This window comes from Triturus cristatus, chromosome 3_2 (assembly GCF_964204655.1).
Source record: "Triturus cristatus chromosome 3_2, aTriCri1.1, whole genome shotgun sequence".
NCBI lineage: Eukaryota > Metazoa > Chordata > Amphibia > Caudata > Salamandridae > Triturus > Triturus cristatus.
This window is the reverse complement of record NC_140584.1, coordinates 240,296,295-240,319,044: the sequence shown is the minus strand read 5'-3', so window position 1 is coordinate 240,319,044 and position 22,750 is coordinate 240,296,295.

Genomic DNA, 22,750 nt, shown 5'->3' with positions numbered 1-22,750 from the left:
ATGGGCAGAACCCAGCTTGGCAGTCTGAGAGTAATTTGTTTTCTTTTGTGAAAGCTATGATCTAGAGAAATGCTTCTCTATCCATAGGTTTGCTAAGGAAAGATCCATTGACAATTGGTATGTAACTCTTAGCATCTTGTGAACACAAGCTGTTGGGCCAAAGTTCTTCTTGCATGATGGCTGTATGTATGCATTCTTTAATTCCTCTGGAAACACTCCTGTGTTTAAGGAGCAGATGATCATATTTTTGAAAGGAGTATCTTCAAATGTTGATAGAAGATTCTTTTTGAAAATTCATGGCTTTTATAAGGTTGAAATGTCATGAAAGAATGACATAAATAAAGACTGTTTCTCTGTAGTGATGGTGTATATTTGGAGTAAATATGTTATTCTTGATCATTAGATATGAATCTACAGTGTCCATTTTGGTTAAATCATTTGTAACTAGTTTAATGTTTAAGTTTAGTGAAGGTGTGGTGGAGATTTAACCACTTTCTGGGTGGCAAAATTCCAATGTAATTTTCTGGAGTTCTTGGTTGGGCATTTGGTAGTCTTTACTCTGATTGAGTACTGGATTTCATTACCTTTTTATCTGAAATGTGTATACATTGTTGTGTCTGTGTAGATTAACTATGTCTTGAGGATTTTTGCATGTGCACAAACTCAGTTGTAGTGTCATGATTTGCCTTTTTAATTTTTTTATCTTTTCTTTCATCCAAGGAGATTTTCCTTTTTTCCTTGATTCAAAGTTGCTGCTGGGATTAGTTTGGCAAAGGCTGTGGTCATCCATTCATATGGTTTCTCTACCAAGTTTATTGTAGTCCGTTGTGTGTCTGTAGGCAGGTGAGTGTCCAACTCCTACATGTTTAATTTGTTCCATTGTTTGTAAATGTGTTATTGGGAGGCGGGATTCAGTTGGCATGTTATTTGGGATCTTGAATGAAAGGGAAACAATGTTTTAGTTGACTTGTGAATTTTGCTGAATAGCGATTAGCTATGTGTTGGAGAAGATGGCATACAATGTATGACCTGCTATGTGGGTCGGTCCAGAGGCAATCTGATATATGTTGTGTGTGTTCAGTCTTGAAATGACAAATGGTTTATGAAACCAAATATTTATGTCACTCAGTATACAAATATTCAAGAATTTGGTTAACAGATCTGATTCTGCATCCATGAAAGCATTTGTCAAGGGTCTGTTGTTGGGTGTGGGTCTGTAAAGCAGGAGGAAGTTGTGGGCGAAAGTGGGGCTGAGTTTGAATCTAGTAATAAGACTGCACTACATTTTATTCTCACCTCTTCCATCTTGTTGATTGTTATAATATCCTTAAAGACTGTAGCCATTCCACCGCATGAATTCATGGAAACTTAACTCTTATCAACCATGTTTCGATGATGAATAGTTTGTGTGGTTCTATATCAAATCAAAGATGTATTTGTTTTGCTCATTGAACAGGCAATCATCAGCAAATAACTTAGATGAAGTAGCTTTCTTTTGTGGAAGGAAGGGTTTGTGTCCGGGTTGCTGTATGTGTCATCCGTTGAGCACTGTCTTGATCTGCCTTTATTGTTGGATGAGAAGGTGAGGAAGCAGGTAGTGCAGCTGGACTGATGGTGCAAAGGGTGTGGGCTTTCTTGTAATCACTGTCCTGCTCAAACCAGTTTATTAGAAGTTGGATAGGGGTTTTTGGGAGGGTGAGTATGCCTCAGACTTTATTTGTGAAATTAGTGTTGGTGTAAAATTGTGCATTGGTGTTGTTTTAAAATTAAGTTGAATGATGCTGTTGTGACATAGCATTGGGCGATGCAAACATTAGAAGATTGGTGATGTTTGAGTTTCTTTTAAGTTTGTTGAAAGTGGATGGGGTATGATTAAGGAGTGGTGGAAGAGCAGAAGGTCCTACTTTTAGTACTCACAAATCATCACTTGAAATGATGAGACTTGGAAAAATGGGTTTGTGATCTGTTGTGGTGTGCTTGGTGATTAAGCTATAGATGAGAAAATAAATTGTGTGGATGGGTAAGGCTGTGCTCTGTTTTTTTAGCCACATTTATTTGATCACTGAATATCCAGGAAGATGAAGGTGTTGACCTTGAACCTGCCTATAGTAATCTTGGGGAAATCCCAGATGTTAAGTACAGACTCTTATGCTTGCATGAATTGCAGTCACTGCTCAAATTACATTAGACATGATTTTTCAACCAAATCTTGCTCAATTAATCAAATTACAAAAGTACGCAATATGTAACACCACAGTGTGTTTTTATGTTAAATTATCAGCTGGACTTACAATCTTGGCAAACAATGCACTATATGACATTCTAGTTGAATGAAAACTATGATAATGCGTGCAATCAGGTACTGACTTCTTCCATATGAGAGAATTTTCATGATGTGAGACAAAACAATCACCAGCTGAAGTTTCAGATGTTTAAAATTGTAGCTTGTCAAATGCCTGGATTGCAGTTAACAAGCGTTTATTGAAAAAAGCGACCTTTTGGATCAAACGATTGAATACCATTTTACAAAAAGGAAGGAATGTTAGAATCAATTGTGGTTCTGTGATAAAGAACTAAAATAGACATGGATGACAGTCCCTGGTAACATGCATGCATGCTTGTTTCTCTGAGGAATTTCCAAGTGTTTAATACTGATCAGTAGACTATGATGAAATTATTATTTAAATGGGCATTTCCACTTTCTACAACACGGCCAAAGGCATTGGGGTAGTGTATAGTAAAACGCTTGAACTGAGACTGTACTTTTGATAAAGGTAGTCCTTTGGTCCAATTTATGGATGATGAGCACTTTTGTGTAATAATTGTGTGAAATTGCTCTTCTTTCCACTTTTACCGATTTATTTTCCTAATGAAGGACAATTGCACCCAACTAGCATTGAAAATTTGAATGTGAAGAATTTTGGGTGTATTAATTATGAAACAAAAATACGAAGAAAATAATAATCTTAGGGCGAGATGTATCAAGCATTTTTGCGTCTGCAAAAGTGCAGATTAGCAGAATCTGCCCGTTTGCGAACGCAAAAATTGCTTTTAGGATTCAACAGCCCTCCTGATTTTGCGATTTGGTAACCTGTTACCGAATCGCAAAATGGGTTTGTGATTCGATATTGGGAAGGGGTGTGTTTAGGGCGTCCCTACCTAATACCGAATTGCATCGGTATGTATGAATGTTTTGTGACCGCAATTGCAGTCACAAAACATTTGCATTTTACCACCTACTTAAAGTAGGTGGCAGCCCATTCGCAAATGCCCTTCCCCTTTGTGAATGTTCGTAATACCATTTTTAAGAGCAGGCAGTGGCCCCACGGACCACTGCCTGCACTTAAAAAATTAAAAGAAACGTTTCACATTACTTTTTTAAATGCAACCCGTTTTCCTTTAAGGAAAACGGGCTGCATTTAAAAAAAGTGATTGCTTTTTTAAAAGCATTTATGGACATGATGGTCTGCTGATCTCAGTAGGCCACCATCCCCATGAGTTTTGCAATTCCTAGGGGGTCGCAAATTGCGACTTACCTCAATAATATTCATGAGGTAGGTGATTTGCGACCCTCTAGGAATCTCAAAAGGTGTACTATACACCTTCATACATTGCATTTTGCGATTCCCTAATTGCAAATCCTTGTGATTCGCAATTAGGGAATTGCAAAATGCTATCTTGATAAATCTGCCCCGTTGTTCTGAATTTTCAGTGGCCAAAAAACATATTTATAGTGTGTAATCCTAGACTCAGGAAGGATTGCCCACAGTTTTTTCTTTATTTGGTTTGACTAACAACTCCAGTTATGGAGCAGTGCTTGAAAATCTGTGCTGATTGTGAAATAGGGAATGCTTCACTTCTTGCTATCAATTGCAACCACTGCCTGAATATTCTGTGGTACAAAGTCAAAGGAGGTAGTTTACAGCACGCAGTAAGAGACAGGAAATTCAAAAATGAATGTAAAAATACTGACTTAAGAATTAACTTGTTATGCCTGAATAGGAAATTTGTCAGGTCTTTATAGGCAGTGCTTTTTTATGTTGATAGAAAGAAAGAAATGGGAGATTGTGTATATCCCTGCACCACGTGCCTCTCGTCGCCCGCCACACGGTGCAGGGATTTGTAGGGCTAGGGAAGAAGGACGCCCTGATAGGGAGACCCAAAGGCACTTTCCTACAGCAGTCCATGTTGAAAAGGCTGACATGGAACTGGTGTCGGAAAGTGCCATCATAATCCCAAAGGCTGAAACGCCATCAGTTGGATTCTCCCGCCGGTTTGATCTCCGACCGCGGTCATTGTAATATGGCTGTCGGAGTTCAAACCTACGATGTCGGTCAGAAAGCCAGAGGTCATAGGATTCCTGACCATCATCGAAATCGGGCCCATTGTTTGATTAGTGTCTGCATGGCAACGTTCATGCAGGCCCATCAAGTGGGAGGGCCATGTGGGGTCAAAAAAAGTGACTTTTCCCATTTTAACTTCCATTTTTGCTCTTTGCTTTTTGGAAGTACACCAAATCTGGCAGGAGGTAGGACATTACTCAAGCAAGTGCCTTTGCTTGGGTTTGCTTGGGTTTACTGTAAACCCATTCAGTAGTTTTTGGAGAAATTAGCACAAAATGAAAAGTATCTCATGTTGCGCATGCAAAGGTTAAATTATTGTTAGACCTGGCATCTTTGGCGTGGTTACCCCTGACTTTTTGCCTCTACCTCCTGTATTTTTGATGCTATGCTGGATTTTGTTTTTGCTGGTTTAGATGCTTTGGGCACTTTGCCACTGCTGATCAGTGTCAAAGTGCAAGTGCTCCCTTGGTAAATTGTTATATTGATTGGTTATCCATGATTGGTATATTTGTTTCATCTGTTAGCCCCTAGTAAAGTGCACTGGGTGTGCCTGGGCTGGTGATTCAAATGCTACTAGTGGGCTGCAGCACTGATTGTGCCACCCATAGGAGTAGCGCTAAAAGGATGTCTTAGGCCTGCTTTCAGTGCCTATGTGCAGTCCAGGACTGCCATGTCGACCTGGCCAGTGCACCCACTGACCAGGCCTTATCCTTCCCTTTCTGTACATGTCAGGCATCCCTATGGTGGCCCTAGGTACCCCCCTGGGCTGGGTGCAGTGTATCTGAAAGGTAGGGCATGTACTGTGGTGTGTAACATGCCCTGGTAGTGAATTACAGCCATTTTCGTTTTTCACTGCTGAGAGGCTATCTTGCCCATAGGATAGAATGGGGAAGGCTGTTTACATGCCTATCTTCCCATAAGGGCAAGATAGAAAATCCAAGTTTTGTATCTTTGTGTTCAGAATTTAATTATACATCTTTTTAGCAAGATGGTTTTTAAATTCACTGTGTGAGAATAGCACTTTTTAGAAAGTAGCTATTCTCCTGTATAACCTTCCTGTGTGCCTGTGTGCTGGTTGGCTGACTGGTGTCATGTGATGGGCTAGGTGGCTCCAGGAGCCTGGATGAGTCAACAGCAGGGTGAATAGGGAGATCTGCTTTAGATGGGTGGGAGGAGTAGTCCCTGGGTTTGAATAGGGCTGCCCCTGCCAGCACAAAGCTGGCTCCACCCCCTGCTGGCCAGGCTGAGGACTCTGCCTCTGCTGGCACAAAGAAGGCTCCACCTCCTGCTGAGCGTCTAACGACCCTGCCCCTCACTCTGAAAGGAACCAGGTGCTCCAGGGCAGAGCACACCCAGGAACCGGTTTGAGCAGGGGAATCCCCCCACTGAAACACAGAGAGACAAAGACTTGGAGGGGTATAAGAAGAGGACCCCAGACACCTAAACTTTAGATCACTTTGGAACTAAGAAGAAACCTCTGCCAAGGAGAAAGCTGAAAAGGACTGAAGAGGAGAAGACTGCCTGCTTGCTGTTTTGCTTTGCTGCCAAGGAGAGGGGAAGGACTTTGCTGTGTCCCCTTCTTTTGATTCTGATCTCCAAGGGCCTGAGAAGAGCTGGCTCCCTGTTAAGAAGTCCCAGGAACAAAAGGACTTCACCACCAGCTCCCCTGGAACTCTGCTGAGAGAGTTCTGACCTGCCTTGGAGTGCTTGCCCTGTCTTGGGGCCTCAGGAGGTCGTTTTGCTGTGTTTGGGAGCTGGGAAGCAGAAGCGTGAAAAAGAGTAACTGGTACCCAACGCATCATCCGATTGGGAGTCGCAAGAACGAGAGTGCGAGGAAAATTTCATCGTGGCGTCATCGCAGCACCCGGAGTCCCCGCATCGCCGAGTGCGTCGAGCATCGTTTCGGTGCGTGAAGATTCCTGACGCTGTGAGGGTCGTCGCAGAACCAGTTTGCGGGCCGCACCACTGCCGGTGCGTGAAAGTATCCAGTCGCTGCGTGCGTCGACGCAGAGTCCCGTTCCGTGGCGCATCGAGAGTTGCGGCGCCGGAAGTCAACGCTGCACCGCGCATCGTGCCACATCGAAGAGTGTCGCATCGAACCTGTGCGTGAAGCTTCCCCCTAAGAAACCTACGCAACGAAAGCCAAAGTCATCGCATCCTCCCCCTACAGATCGGAGCCGGCGCATCCACCTCTGCTGCGTGAAGCAGGGCTGCTGCAAAGCCTCCCCAGGATCTCAGGAGTATCGCATCGCCTTTGCCATCTTCCTTGTTATAGCTTTTGGGAACCTTATCGCAACTACAGGTACTGTTGGGCACGAAAGTGTCGCATTTTGTGCATTGGGAGTCGCATTGTGCAGGACACTGACTTTTACATCCTCGAGTACTTTCTGCAAACTCTTGAACTATCTTTAAAGTAACCTTTTTAATTGTATGTTGGTTTGTCTGTAGTATTTGGTCTTGTGAAGTTTTTAGTAAAGATACCTTATTTTTCTAAAACTGTTGTGGAGTAAATCTGTGGTGTTTTCACTGTGTTACTGTGAGTGTTGGTACAAATACTTTACACATTGCCTTTGATAGCCTAGACTGCTCAGGCCAAGCTACCTAGAGGGTGAGCAGGGGTTATCTTAACAGTGTATCCCCCTTTCCCTGACTAGAAGCAAGGGTCCCTACTTGGACAGGTTGCCAACTAGAGACCCCCAGATCTAACATTGGTGGTCAGCGGTGAGGATTGAACTTGTATTTGTACTTGACCCACAGTAATTGGTGTACATCACTAGTTTAAGGGCAGACCAATACACAACCACATACTGTATTATTTTTATTATTCTATTTTTGAGTAACTCTTCAAGAGCATCATGTCTCAGGTGGCAACAAGTGAGAGGGCAGAATTGGAGTCTTCCATTGAGGATTTGTATTTATACAAAGTTGAAGAGCTCAAGCAATTCTGCAAAGACCTTGGTTGCCCTGTGAAAAGCGGAGCTAGAAAAGATGTTCTACAAAGAATCTTGAAGGCCTGGTGGGAGGCCCAAGAGGAAGGTGGTGCAAATGAAGAGGATGGTTTTGTTCCCCAAGATCTGCCCGTGGGCAGAGCAGTCTCAAGGGCTGGCAGCTCCCATTCCAATAGGGGGCTCACTCCAGAGGAGTTGGAGGAGAATCAAAGGGTGAGAAACCATGAATTGGAAATAATGAAAATGAAGCAATTGGAAGTAGAAAAGGCGGTGGAGGAGAGGAAATTGCTTCTGGCTCATGAAGTGAGCATGAGAGAACTGGACATCAAGGCCAAGCAGGCGGAGTCTGGTTCCAATGGTGGCAGCGCACAGCCAGTGCAGGGGGTAAAGTATATATCCCCAAGGATTTAGTACAGAATTACAATAGGAGTGAAGATATTTATGCCTGGTTTACCTCGTATGAAATTGCATTGAGAATGAATGGTGTGCCTGAACAGCATTGGGGGGCGGGCCTGTGGAAACATTTTGAGGCTTCTGGGAGGAGTGCTCTAGAGCCCTTAGAATTAGCAGGTACCATGACTTATCCCAATATGAAGGAGGCCCTATGTCTCAGGTATGGACTTACTCCAGAGCAGTATAGACTGCAGTTTAGGAACTCCAAGAAGAAAGAGTCTGAGACTTGATTGGAATGTGTGAATCTGTACTCGCGGGCACTGGAAGGTTGGATGAAGGGCAGCAAGGTAACTGATTATAAGGGGTTGTTACATTTAATTAGTTGGGAGCACTTGAGTAGTCTATGTGTTCCAGAGCTGCGCCAGCATCTTTTAGACAGCAAGCTGACGGACCCCATTGAGCTTGCTAAGGAGGCGGACCGCTGGACCAGTACCAGGGTCCACAGAGGAATTGTGGGTACCATTGCCAAAGGTGGGCAGGGTTCCCAGCAGAAGAGTGGGGGGGACAAGGGTAACCAAAAGGAGTTCTCACAAGGGCCCCAAAACAGTTCCCAGGGTAACCAGTCCCAGCCCCCCAAGTCAAAACCCAAACCAACCTGGCCCCCTAAGGGCAGGTCGGATAACAAGGGTCCCATTAGGTGTGATCACTGTCAGGAATTGGGTCACAAAGCTCCTGTGTGTCCCAAGAAATCCCAGGCACCCTCTGGTGCTCCAACACCGGGTATAGCTAGTGTAGCTTTTGGTGGGGATTTAATTTCTGGCGATTTGGAGGGTTAGCAGTTATGTCCCTTGTCTCTTTAGGAGACACAGAGATGGTCCAGGAAACCCCTGTCCCTGATAACACGAAGAAGTACAGGCAGTGGGTGACCATCAATGGGAAGAGGGTGGAGGCTCTCAGGGACACTGGAGCCAGTGTGACCACGGTCAGGTGTCAGTGGGTCCCTGAGGAGCTGATCATTCCCGATGTACTTCACCCTGTAGTGTCAGCTGACAACTCTGTGCGCCTTTGCAAGGTAGCACATGTTCCCTTTGAGTGGGGGGGGGTCTCAGGTCCTCTCAGAGTTGTTGTGAGTCCATCCATGCCAGTAGACTGTCTGCTAGGTAATGACCTGGAGAGTTCCCCATGGAAGGAGGTGGAACGCTAGGCTCATTTGGAGATGTTGGGTTTGCCTGAGTGGGTCTGTGTGACCACCCGGTCCATGGCAGCCAGACAGGGTTGTGAAGCAGACCTGGAGCCTGAAACAGTGGCCCAGGTCCCTGCCAGAAAGAGGAAGGGCAAGGGGCGTGATGCGTCCACCCCCACTGTTCCCACGGTCCAGGAAGGAGCAGAACCTGCGGGGGATGCCCTGGAGCCTACAGGGGAACAGGTAGCTGAGCTGGGAGACATACCTGAGCTGACCCATTGGCAGCAAGAGGGTGGTCCCTCAAGAGAGGAGTTCTGCCGAGCGCAGAAGGCATGCCCTACTCTTGAAGGTCTGCGGCACCAGGCTGCAGACCAGGCAGCAGGTGCTGATCCGAAGAACTTCTTTCTCTACTGGGAGAATGACTTGTTGTACAGTGAGCCTAGGTTTGCTGAGCCCAGTGGATCACGTACCCTGGTGGTACCCGCAGGGTTCAGAGACTTCCTACTGGGTCTGGCTCACGACGTGCCTCTTGCAGGACATCTCGGGCAGGACAAGACCCGACAAAGGCTTGCCACCCACTTTTACTGGCCCGGTATGAAGACGGACGTCGCTTCCTTTTGTTAATCATGCCAGACTTGCCACGCAAGTGGCAAGGCTGGAGGAAAATGCAAAGGCCCTCTCCAGCCTTTCCCGGTAGTGAGCACCCCTTTCGAGCGGGTGGGGATAGATATTGTGGGGCCACTGGACCCCAGGACAGCCTTAGGCAACAGGTTCATCCTGGTCCTGGTGGATCATGCCACCCGGTACCCGGAGGCTATCCCTCTCAGGACAACCACAGCCCCGGTGGTGGGCCGTGCGTTGATGGGGATCTTTTCCCGTGTGGGTTTCCCCAAAGAGGTGGTATCTGACCGGGGTACCAACTTCATCTCCAGGTATATGAAGTCTCTGTGGGAGGAGTGTGGGGTAACTTATAAGTTCACCACTCCTTACCACCCTCAAGGAAATGGGTTGGTTGAAAGGTTCAACCGGACCCTGAAGGGCATGATCATGGGGCTGACAGAGCCCATGAGACGGAAGTGGGACGTCTTTTTGCCATGCCTATTATTTGCCTACAGGGAGGTACCACAAAAGTCTCTAGGGTTCAGTCCCTTTGAGCTTTTGTACGGGCACCCTGTTAGAGGACCTCTCAGTCTGGTGAAGGAGGGTTGGGAGAAATCCCCTGGGAAAATCCCCCAGGATGTGTTCAGCTATGTGCTGGCCATCCGCAACCAGACACAGCGCTTCCGGGCCCTCTCTCAGGCGAACCTGGAAGCCAGCCAGGATGAGATGAAGAGGTGGTATGACCAGCATACCACTCTGGTGGAATTTCAACCTGGGCAGATGGTGTGGGTGATGGCGCCAGTGGAGCCTTGCGCGCTCCAAGACAAGTGGACTGGGCAATATGAGGTGGTGGAGCGCAAGAGTGAAGTGACCTACCTGGTCAACTTGCGGTCTCCCAGGAACCCCATGAGGGTCCTACATGTGAACCGCCTCAAACCCCATTTTGAGAGGTCTGAAATAACAATGCTACTTGCTACAGATGCAGGGATGGAGGAGGATAGCGATCCTCTTCCTGACCTCCTGGAAGCTAAGGAGCAAGATGGGTCAGTGGATGGGGTGGTCCTCTCGCCCACCCTGACCCCAGAACAGCAGAGGGACTGTCGCCATGTGCTGGGTCAGTTTGCATCTCTGTTCTCCCTGACCCCCGGTATCACCAACTGGTGTGTCCATGATGTGGACACGGGAGATAGCATGCCTGTGAAACAGAAGTTTTACCGGGTGGCTGACAAGGTCAGGGCCAGCATCAAGAAGGAGGTTTCTAAGATGTTGGAACTAGGGGTGATTGAGCCCTCCAGCAGCCCCTGGGCTAGCCCAGTGGTACTTGTACCGAAAGCTGCTGCGCCAGGTGCCACTCCAGAACTTAGGTTTTGTGTGGACTACCGTGGGCTCAATGCGGTCACGAAGACTGACGCACACCCCATCCCCAGTGCTGATGAGCTCGTGGATCAGTTGGGAGCTGCCAACTACCTCAGTACGTTTGATTTAACTTCTGGGTACTGGCAGATTGCCTTAACTGATGGGGCCAAGGAGAGGTCTGCGTTTTCAATGCCAGAGGGGCACTTCCAGTTCCGTGTCATGCCCTTTGGGTTGAAGAACGCCCCTGCCACATTCCAGAGACTGGTCAACCAGGTATTGTCCGGGCTGGAGCAATTCAGCGCCGCATATCTGGACGACATTGCTGTGTTCAGCTCCACTTGGGAAGAACACTTGCAACACCTCTGCGCAGTGTTGAAGGCTCTGCACAGTGCAGGCCTCACTATCAAGGCCAGTAAGTGCCAGATAGGGCAGGGTTCGGTGGTGTATTTGGGACACCAAGTAGGAAGCGGCCAGGTGGCGCCCCTACAAGCCAAGATAGATACCATCCGGGCCTGGGAACCCCCCAAGACCCAGACAGCGGTGAGAGCCTTCTTAGGACTCACCGGGTACTATCGCCGTTTTGTCAAGGGGTATGGCACCATTGTTGCTCCCTTGACAGAACTAACTTCCAAGAAGTTACAGAAGAAAGTGATTTGGACCAGTGCCTGCCAAGAAGCTTTTGATGCCCTGAAGGAGTCCATGTGTACAGCACCTGTACTCAAGGCGCCTGACTTCTCCAAGGAATTCATAGTGCAGACAGACGCTTCTGAGCATGGAGTGGGAGCCGTGCTCTCACAACTAAATGATGAGGACTTGGACCAACCTGTAGCTTTCATTAGTAGGAGGCTACTTTCCAGGGAACAGAGGTGGAGTGCGATTGAAAGGGAAGCTTTTGCTGTGGTCTGGGCGCTGAAGAAGCTGGGACCCTACTTGTTTGGGACTCACTTCCGAGTTCAGACGGACCACAGGCCCCTCAGATGGTTGATGCAGATGAGGTGTGAGAATCCTAAACTGTTGAGGTGGTCCATTTCCCTACAGGGGATGGACTTTACGGTGGAACACCGCCCCGGTACAGAACACGCCAACGCTGATGGTCTGTCCACGTTTTTCCGCCTTAGCGATGAGAACTCCCAAGAGGGTGGGAAGTTCTCCCCACTTTCAGCTGGAGGGGACACGTGTTAGACCTGGCATCTTTGGCGTGGTTACCCCTGACTTTTTGCCACTACCTCCTGTATTTTTGATGCTATGCTGGATTTCGTTTTTGCTGGTTTAGATGCTTTGGGCACTTTGCCACTGCTGATCAGTGTCAAAGTGCAAGTGCTCCCTTGGTAAATTGTTATATTGATTGGTTATCCATGATTGGTATATTTGTTTCATCTGTTAGCCCCTAGTAAAGTGTGCCAGGGCTGGTGATTCAAATGCTACTAGTGGGCTGCAGCACTGATTGTGCCACCCACAGGAGTAGCGCTAAAATGATGTCTTAGGCCTGCTTGCAGTGCCTATGTGCAGTCCAGGACTGCCATGTCGACCTGGCCAGTGCACCCACTGACCAGGCCTTATCCTTCCCTTTCTGTACATGTCAGGCATCCCTATGGTGGCCCTAGGTACCCCCCTGGGCTGGGTGCAGTGTATCTGAAAGGTAGGGCATGTACTGAGGTGTGTAACATGCCCTGGTAGTGAATTACAGCCATTTTAGTTTTTCACTGCTGAGAGGCTATCTTGCCCATAGGATAGAATGGGGAAGGCTGTTTACATGCCTATCTTCCCATAAGGGCAAGATAGAAAATCCAAGTTTGGTATCTTTGTGTTCAGAATTTAATTATACATCTTTTTAGCAAGATGGTTTTTAAATTCACTGTGTGAGAATAGCACTTTTTAGAAAGTAGCTATTCTCCTGTTTAACCTTCCTGTGTGCCTGTGTGCTGGTTGGCTGACTGGTGTCATGTGATGGGCTAGGTGGCTCCAGGAGCCTGGATGAGTCAGCAGCAGGGTGAATAGGGAGATCTGCTTTAGATGGGTGGGAGGAGTAGTCCCTGGGTTTGAATAGGGCTGCCCCTGCCAGCACAAAGCTGGCTCCACCCCCTGCTGGCCAGGCTGAGGACTCTGCCTCTGCTGGCACAAAGAAGGCTCCACCTCCTGCTGAGCGTCTAACGACCCTGCCCCTCACTCTGAAAGGAACCAGGTGCTCCAGGGCAGAGCACACCCAGGAACCGGTTTGAGCAGGGGAATCCCCCCACTGAAACACAGAGAGACAAAGACTTGGAGGGGTATAAGAAGAGGACCCCACACACCTAAACTTTAGATCACTTTGGAACTAAGAAGAAACCTCTGCCAAGGAGAAAGTTGAAAAGGACTGAAGAGGAGAAGACTGCCTGCTTCTGTTTTGCTTTGCTGCCAAGGAGAGGGGAAGGACTTTGCTGTGTCCCCTTCTTTTGATTCTGATCTCCAAGGGCCTGAGAAGAGCTGGCTCCCTGTTAAGAAGTCCCAGGAACAAAAGGACTTCACCACCAGCTCCCCTGTAACTCTGCTGAGAGAGTTCTGACCTGCCTTAGAGTGCTTGCCCAGTCTTGGGGCCTCAGGAGGTCGTTTTGCTGTGTTTGGGAGCTGGGAAGCAGAAGCATGAAAAAGAGTAACTGGTACCCAACGCATCATCCGATTGCGAGTCGCAAGAACGAGAGTGCGAGGAAAATTTCATCGCGGCGTCATCGCAGCACCCGGAGTCCCCGCATCGCCGAGTGCGTCGAGCATCGTTTCGGTGCGTGAAGATTCCTGACGCTGTGAGGGTCGTCGCAGAACCAGTTTGCGGGCCGCACCACTGCCGGTGCGTGAAAGTATCCAGTCGCTGCGTGCGTCGACGCAGAGCCCCCTTCCGTGGCGCATCGAGAGTTGCGGCGCCGGAAGTCAACGCTGCGCCGCGCATCGTGCCACATCGAAGAGTGTCGCATCGGACCTGTGCGTGAAGCTTCCCCCTAAGAAACCTACGCAACGAAAGCCAAAGTCATCGCATCCTCCCCCTACAGACCAGAGCCGGCGCATCCACCTCTGCTGCGTGAAGCAGGGCTGCTGCAAAGCCTCCCCAGGATCTCAGGAGTATCGCATCGCCTTTGCCATCTTCCTTGTTATAGCGTTTGGGAACCTTATCGCAACTACAGGTACTGTTGGGCACGAAAGTGTCGCATTTTGTGCATTGAGAGTCGCATTGTGCAGGACACTGACTTTTACATCCTGGAGTACTTTCTGCAAACTCTTGAACTATCTTTAAAGTAACCTTTTTAATTGTATGTTGGTTTGTCTGTAGTATTTGGTCTTGTGAAGTTTTTAGTAAAGATACCTTATTTTTCTAAAACTGTTGTGGAGTAAATCTGTGGTGTTTTCACTGTGTTACTGTGAGTGTTGGTACAAATACTTTACACATTGCCTTTGATAGCCTAGACTGCTCAGGCCAAGCTACCTAGAGGGTGAGCAGGGGTTATCTTAACAGTGTATCCCCCTTTCCCTGACTAGAAGCAAGGGTCCCTACTTGGACAGTGGTACCTACCCTGCCAACTAGAGACCCCCAGATCTAACAATTATCTAGACTGAGAATTATTGGGTTCCATGTAGTTTTGCAAATCCAAACAATAAAAAAATACTCAAAACCAGTTGGTCAAGGGAGCTTTTTCTCCCATCAGCCATTTCGAGTTCATGGACCATTCATTGGATTGCCAAAACTGGAACAATCTGTTTAAACTCAAGAAAAAGCTGTTGCCTCCATTAAAAGATGTGGGACTTGATCCCCATGTCCTGAAAAAAAAACCTGAAAGGGCACATACACCCTAACCCTGAAGCCCATGTGGGAGCCTAAAGCCACCCCCATGTTTGAACTTTAATAAAATGTCAATTTTGGAGCTGGAATCACTGGTCCTTCTAATGCTTTTGCAGCCAATAGCACAGCCCCTAACACCTGTGAATACAAGCTGGAGACCACAAGTCTGGCACAAGCTTCACATGTATAGAACCGCAAGTCAACAGCAAGATCAAGTATGTGTTGGTCTATGTCTGTGATATAGATCCAGATCCGTGGATCCGCAGAATGTTCAACATGGGTCACCTAGCTTGCAAATCCTGTGACAATATCTGCAATCGCTAAGAAAAAAAACAGAGCTGGGCCTAAGGTGAGGGTTTACAGGCAATCCTCATGTGCAGTGGGTGTAGGCAGCAGATAGGGGGTGGGGCACAGAGTTTGGCTGTGTGAGGACAAAAGCCATGAGGCATGAAAGTTGCCCGCCATTGGGTACAGGACTTTCGTTCAACCTCTGTGGAGAGTTCTAAACGCTTGGCCTGAGCACAGGCCTGGCAGCCAAGCCCCACTGCCCATTACTGAAGGCTGCTTGTAGCAGGGTTGTCAGCCACAGAGGGTTTGGCGCAAATCCTGCAGAAAATCCCTGCTGAGTGTGGCTGAAAGCTGGATGCTTAGCATTGCAATCTACTCCTGCCGTGCAAAGTCTAAGTCAAAGCACAGTGGGGGTTGGCCACTTGAAGGGGTTGGGGACAGGGTCTGGCCATAAACCAGGCCCAGAGCAACCCTATGCTGTACACGGCCAAAGGCCTTGTGGTCTGTGGGTTAGTGCTCACATTAGATTGATGAATGATCAAACAAATTCAGGAATTCACTGGAAAGAAAACAAAGGTGAAAATGAACTTATTATGAGCTTTGGTTATAAGAAAGACTACAGTTAAAATCAGTTATTTCTAAAAACAAAACCTCAAAATCACTAAATGTTTCCAATTATGATTAGACCAGCTAACCATCAGGTTACTTCTTACTTCTTACAACCTTATGCATGAAATCACTAATGACCTGGTAAATTACAACTAGGCCTGGCCAATATTTTAATTATGCAAGAGTAATCATAGTTATTTTGCTAATTCTGTGTTACTCTTATGCCACAAATTACCAAAAATTATGCAATTAGGCCTGCTTGTGTAATTCAGTGAAATTTATGGCATAAATGCCTAACACAAGAGCACAGAAAGAGGATATATAGCTTCTGTCTACTGCTGTTTGTATTCTGTTGCATTTAGCGCTATTTTCATAGTGCAAAATACATCCTCGGATCCATTTTGGAGCATGTGTGCATTTTGCACTAATCAAATAGCGCTAGATGTTGGATTATGCTCTTCACATAATTCTGTGTAATATCAAATATTTTCGCTCTAATTTTGGATAATTACGTTACAAAAAATAATGCGAGTTACGCCCACAAATAATGACAACACTGATGACATCTCTAATAACATCGTTGATGACAGCGTATCTAATGATAGCTATAGAACTTGAGTGATTAATTATTAGGTTTTATATTATTACCATAACAGCAATGTTTTTCCTTGGATCAATTTGACAGTTTTTTCATATGTACTTTAAGATCTTATAAGCAACGCTAAACTTTCACTTTAAATTCCATATTTGTCTCACTTGGGGGCATATTTACAATGTAAGTGACATAGCGCGTGTTAGCCTTGTCTTAACGCCGCGCCCCGCCACTACTGAAATGCAGGGCTGCACCATATTTACAACAATATGGTGCAGCCCTGTGTTTCCCCCTGTACTGGCACTAAATTTAGCAGCCTAGCGCCAATGCAGGCACACTTGCACCATAGTGCATGGGTGTCTGCATTGCAGGAGAAGATGGTTTATGAACAGGAAGGTGTCCCTTCCTGCACATAAACAATCTTTAAATGGCGTTTTGTAACTCATATGTGTGCTGCTTAATGTAGCACACATAGAAGTTACAAAACATAATTTTTTTTAATGATTGTTTATGTGCAGGAAGGGACACCTTCCTGCACATAAACAATCACTGGCGTTTTGTTGTTTCCATGTGTGCTGCACAATGCAGCACACATAGAAATAGCAAAAACGAGGAGAAATTAATCATTTGTCTTCATTTCACCAGTGTAAGACCAGGTTTTCCCTGGTCTTAATTTTGGCGCTGCCCCATATATATGCTACCCTTGTAAATATGGGGCAGCGTCAAAATCAATGGATGTTGCAGTGGAACACCCACTGCAACACCCATTGCCCTCCCCTTTCATGCTAAGTGTAGCATGAATGGGTGCCTTATTCACAAGGCGGCTTTAAGCCAGGTTAAGTGGCTTAACGCTGCCTTGTAAATAAGGCAAAGCTCCTATCGCCATCACAACCTCCAAAAAAGTGGCATTATGGTGGTGATAGGGGCTTGTAATTATGCCCCATGTTGTGCTGAATGGTTGCACTATTGAGGTTCGAGGTCAGCCAGCAGAGACAGTTCTGAAAACTAGACAACCATGGGAGTCCAGGGTGATGTAATATGTGTGCATCTCACAATATTTTCTTCACGTAATGCACTGTAAACCTCAAATTTTGGCAAATAACAACCATTTTCATCACACATATGTGAGAGAAAAATTCTGAAAGCTGCAGGAATCCACAAAACTCCTACAACCCCATGTTCTCCTATGTATCCAGATAAAAGCGAAACCTCCCTTGTGTGATTGGCCTGGTGCCCCTGACAGGAACAGATTAAAACAAGGACCTTGCAAAGTCTATATGAACTTTGTGGGGGCTCAGGTTTCTTCCCTTCCTGCTGCAGATACTGGACACAGTCTATAATAAATGTAAGCAAATGTTGGTTCTTTTTTGGTTCCCTTCAGTGGATTCTACAATCCCTGGGTAACTTTAGAATCCCCATGATGTTGAAATAAATGGGCACAAATTTGACATGGATACCTTTTTTAGGAGAAGCATGCAAAGTACCCCAAATATCAAAATAAGAGCTCAGCACTGTGACAGAAAAGCCTCAGTGACCCCCACTTTGCTGGCACATGTGTAAAACAGAATAACAGAAACGTCCTCTTTCTCTTGCCATGGGGTTTGGGGATGCATTATTCCCCAAGGTAGCAGAAAAACTATTGGGGCTTTAGGAGTGGAGGTGAGGCGTAATGTCTGGATAGGGCGACCCACGGACAATTATTTCTTTAAATATACCCTGGCATTCAGTGGGCTTTCTGCCCCTCACACCCTGGGGAAGATCAGAGGTAAACTCCCCCTCTCCTTCAGGGGAACACAGAGAGTGTTTTGCCGCTTGTGGGATAGGGATATAATCCAATGCCCATATGAGAATCTCTCATCCGTTTGTTTTGCCCACTGTAAAACAACCTGGTGTCTAGTGGGCTTTCCACCCCCCGTGGGGGGAAATTAGGAGCAAACTCTCAAACCTCATTTGGGGCACACTTTTTATCTGCCATCCTGCAACTGTGCAGTGTGGGGGAATCAGAGAGGATAGATGGGTGCTTAAGTGGAGGTCATTCTGCTTTGTCTACCACCTTTGAGAACAAAATGAAGCCTTTGGTCATTGCCCCAGAGGTTCCTTTCAAACCCGTCCTGGATTCAGCTGTTTGCAAAGTTAATTTCAGAGGATTTTAAATATATGTTGACTTGCTATGTTCCCTTCTCTGCTGTGCATTGCCAAAGGCCATGTGAAATCAGAGTTGCGTGCAGGGCTTGGCTTTTGATCTGACCCTGTGACCGTTTTGCCATGAACAGCCAACCTCCACAGTGCACGTTCAAAGGCAATACAAAATGAGTGTTGGTCTTAGAGAATGGTCGTAGGCCAGGCCCTGTACTCAGCCTGCCACAGGCAGCCATTCCCAGGCGTGTAATGCCATGTAAGGCCAATGTGTTGCATGTGTACCATCTTATTGTATACCCTGGGGATTCTAGTTATCTGTGGCCCCAGATGGAAGTCCAACATGCTGGTAGCTGGGCACTTCCCTGTGTCATCTGGATCCCGTACATTTGCCGCTGTTCCTGAGTCTCCATGGGTGTTCAAGAGCTATAGTACTGTGAAACTCTCCACCTGATATGTGACTATCTTCTACGATTGATCCAGCATGGACATTACGAATACGTTATTTTGAGTGGAATGTTTTTGAGTGCTGCAGTTTGATGTCATTTTCATAAGTGTGGGAATACCTGCCGTTTCCTTTGGTTTGATTCTGAATGCTTATTTGTGCTATTTGGTGCCTCCCTCTTTTTTCCAGCCTTCCCTTTTATGGCCGAAGGTCAAGGAGCATGGTGAAAGAATGTATGTAATGACTGGAGGCCACTGGTAAAAAGAGGTAGACTGCCAACCGGTTGATAACCTCTATTCTAAGCTATGCAGATGGTCTTTCTTATCCTTTTTTCCACTGAATGTAATCTACAGCGAACAAAACCCCTACACCACAACATCTTTGATTTTATTAAGGTCTCTATCTTAATTTGTAGGGTCCAAGTTAAGACCAACATTTTTTGCAGTTCGACCAGGAGAAGAAGCATGCTGTTGACAATGGAGGTCAGATGGAATTTAAAACAGGCTCTGATTCCAAATTTCTTGCCTGCACTCTGCTCCATGACATCCTTGACTACCAAACCAGAAGCAAAAGAAAATTATAGAGGCTACTCAAGATTAAATCCCAGATATCTGTAACTTTCCAATTAAATAATATTGAAGTCTTTGATACGAAAGACTTTATTGTGTTCAGTTACCAAATTAGTTCAGATTGGCTGTGTGGGGAATCTAGAGAAGTTAGCAATGAAGCCAGACCTTTGTAACTAAACTGGAGTCTGAGTGGGTGGAAATCCTGCAATGGATGATCTTTCAAAGATGCTCTTGACAGGAGCAATTGACATTGTCAAAGGAAGAGAATGGAACCCCTGCGAAGGGATAAGACCCCTTAAGATTGTCAAGCCTCTATGTTGATTTTTTTTTAAAGTGAAAACAAAATTGTGTCCCTATTGAATACTACTAGAAGAGAGCTAGATATCCAGGGAGAATCAATCAAGAAAATGTACTACCTTATTCTATACCCCTAACTACACAGCACCCCGCCTATCACATGCCTGAATCGTTCATTGTAGCTAAGCCTAATCCATACTTTGGACCGTTAGTTTTGGGCTTGACAGTAATTCAGATTGCTCCTTGGTGATCCAGTTGGATTTCAGAGAGTCTATCCCCAGAGAGATCAGGCAATATCGATCAGGCAATATTTGAGAGCAAGGGCTTGGGAGACTGGATGAAGCCCTCTTCATTCCAACATTCCCTTAAAAAATCTTCACTGTGAACATTCAAAGAGCAGAGATTATTAAAAAAAGTTCCAAGAGTTCGATCTGAGGAAATTTAAGGAGCAAGCTCACTACACCAAATATCTAAAAAACACTAGCCATTTGATAAAGTAAAAACTGACACAGACCATTGAAAGAATAGCATAGACCTCATAATTAATATAACAAGGAAACCAAAGATCCCAAAATGAACAAATACCTTGGCAATTACCAAAGTTTGCCAAGCATGTCTCGTCATTGGCACTCCAGCTCTAAGGCCTATGCTCAAAACTGCTTTAAATTCCTTTCTATTCACCCATCTGCCTTCCAAAGGCAACCATATTCATAATCAATGGCTTTGTAAGTAATATGCATCCCACTACCCACACTTTCATTGTAAATGATTAAGGTTGCAACACTGAGAAAGTTATGTGATGTAAAACAGGAATATAATCAATTATAGTTAGCAGGAGGATAGTTGCCATTAAAGATACGCGAAAGATGGCTACTTGTGAACATTCCGTAAACTAGATGCCCCAAAGCAGGGTCCACCCTTTGAAATATGTTCTCATTAAGGCTCCAGGAGAAGATGAGCCTAGGTGTAATCATTGAATGTGACTTGGCAGTGTTGAAGGGAATCCAGAATTGAGGTTTAGGACCCAAAAAGTGACTGTGTAATTGTTAACTGTAGACTGAGTAGTTTACCAGAATATCTGAAGCACAGTGTTGACTAATTAAGAAAGCTGATACTTTGAGATTCTCTAATTTTTCTGTTAGTTTTAACACTTTTATAACCGTGAAGGCAAAGTGAAGAATTTCCATTCTGCTAACGTGATTTTCGACCAATGAACTCGTCACGTTTTTTCTGGTCCCACAAGAAAAGATGTACTCTTGTACGCAGAAATAATACCTTTTAATAATAACCTTTCTTCCTGTGCAGTTCCAATACAGGTTTGCCCTAAAATTCTTCTGCTTGTCAAAATGTTAGTTTTATTTATTTAAAGTATTCAAATGGATTTTGTTATCTTGCACCTCTGCTGCACCAAATGACCATGGTTGAGGATACAACTTAAATTTTAGTGGCACAATTCTAAAGACTTTACTAACAGATGGGGAGGAAAACAGTTGGAACAAGTCGCCTCCAAGTGTTGGATTTATACAGTGTGACCGTAGCTCAGGAACAATTTTGTGCTACATATAAATTAACTAGGGGGTTGAGGGATCGTATACCTCAAATGGTGATTTACATGTTTAAATGACTCATTTACAATTGCAGCATATTTCACTCTTTGAGGACAGGGAGATTAAATGTTTTGCCCAGAATAACTATTCAAATGCCAAACCCAGGACTCCAGCTTCCAATGTCTACAGCCAGACTGTATTATCAGATTCAACGACAGAAATCCAGAGTGCATTAGTCAATTTCATATGACAATAAGCTTTCAACTTGTACTGCACTGAGGTATGTCATGACTGTTAGCTTGTGCAAAGGGGCTTGTAAAGTACCATATTTACAAACGAATAAGGGGCCTATTCCAAGCCCCTTGCGCCGCCGTGGCATCACTTTTTTTGTCGCAACAGCGGCGCTTCAGTTGCTCCATATGTACATGGATGCAAATGCGTCACATTTTTTGGGTTAGGTAGGGTTTTCCTGCATCAGAATCGGCTGCGCCACATTAGTTTTTATTTTTTGCAAGGTAGGCATTCCATGGGAAACGCCTCACATAAAACTGATGCAGTGGTATTTACCACTTTTTCCATTTTTGGCACATTGTGCGGCCGGGCTGCCAATGCTTCACAATCCCTACATCTGTTAAACCCAGGCGTAGAAGTGGCACATTGGCCGCAGCCAAGGGACCACACCAGCTGTAGTGACTTGACTGCAATCTGCAACAATTCATAAGGTAATTTGGCCACAGAAGGTAGTTATGTGCACGTAATGTCTATGCCCACTTGCATGCATCACATCCAAGACAAATATATTACAGCGCAAGGTGACTTTGTCAACTTTTCACGCTCTAACACATTGGTCCCTGTACAGTAGGCTACTTGCCTCAGATTAACGTGACGCAGTCTCAATTTGTTGACACATTGCTGTTGCTGTGTCAGTTTCCTTGTGCCATTGAGCGCTGTATTGTAAATATGGTGCATCCATGGCGTCGCGAACTATTTTGCCGCAGGTGCAGGAAAACTGACGCATCGCCGCTTTACAGAGTCTAGGGAATTTCTTTCTTGAACTTTTGCCAGTGGTTTTGAGCATGTAGGTAAAATTAATACCATTAAACCCCGAAAAAGATGTTCTACGTAATTTACGCTCTACGCTTCAGGGCGACTCCTGACGCATAGAAGTGTATTTTGAATGAATTTTCTAATCCATACATTTAATAACTTTAACACAAGAATTTGATAAATCAATTTTCAGATTGTAAAATAATCACTAAATTAATGCTCTTTGCATTACAGTCTGTTATGTTATGTTATTAAAATTTCTGTGCACGAATACCAAAACGGTGTATTGGCTCTAGCATTCCCGAGTAAGCTAGGATCTCTGTTTGTTGAATAACCAAGTTTTGAGAGCCTTCCTGAAGTCTGTCAGAGAGGAGAGGATCCTAATGGAACTGGGAAGGTTGTTCCAGAGTTATGTGGCCCCCACTGTGAAGCTTCTACTGCTCCAATTAGTCTGCAATATATAATAGTTCGGCTGCAAAACATATGGTGCCCAATTTATAAAGGGGTTTACAGGCATCAGTCACACTAGCACCTAGAAAAAAGGTCTAACATAAAAGTAGGTTACACAGGTCTGCAATGATATAAGCATAGG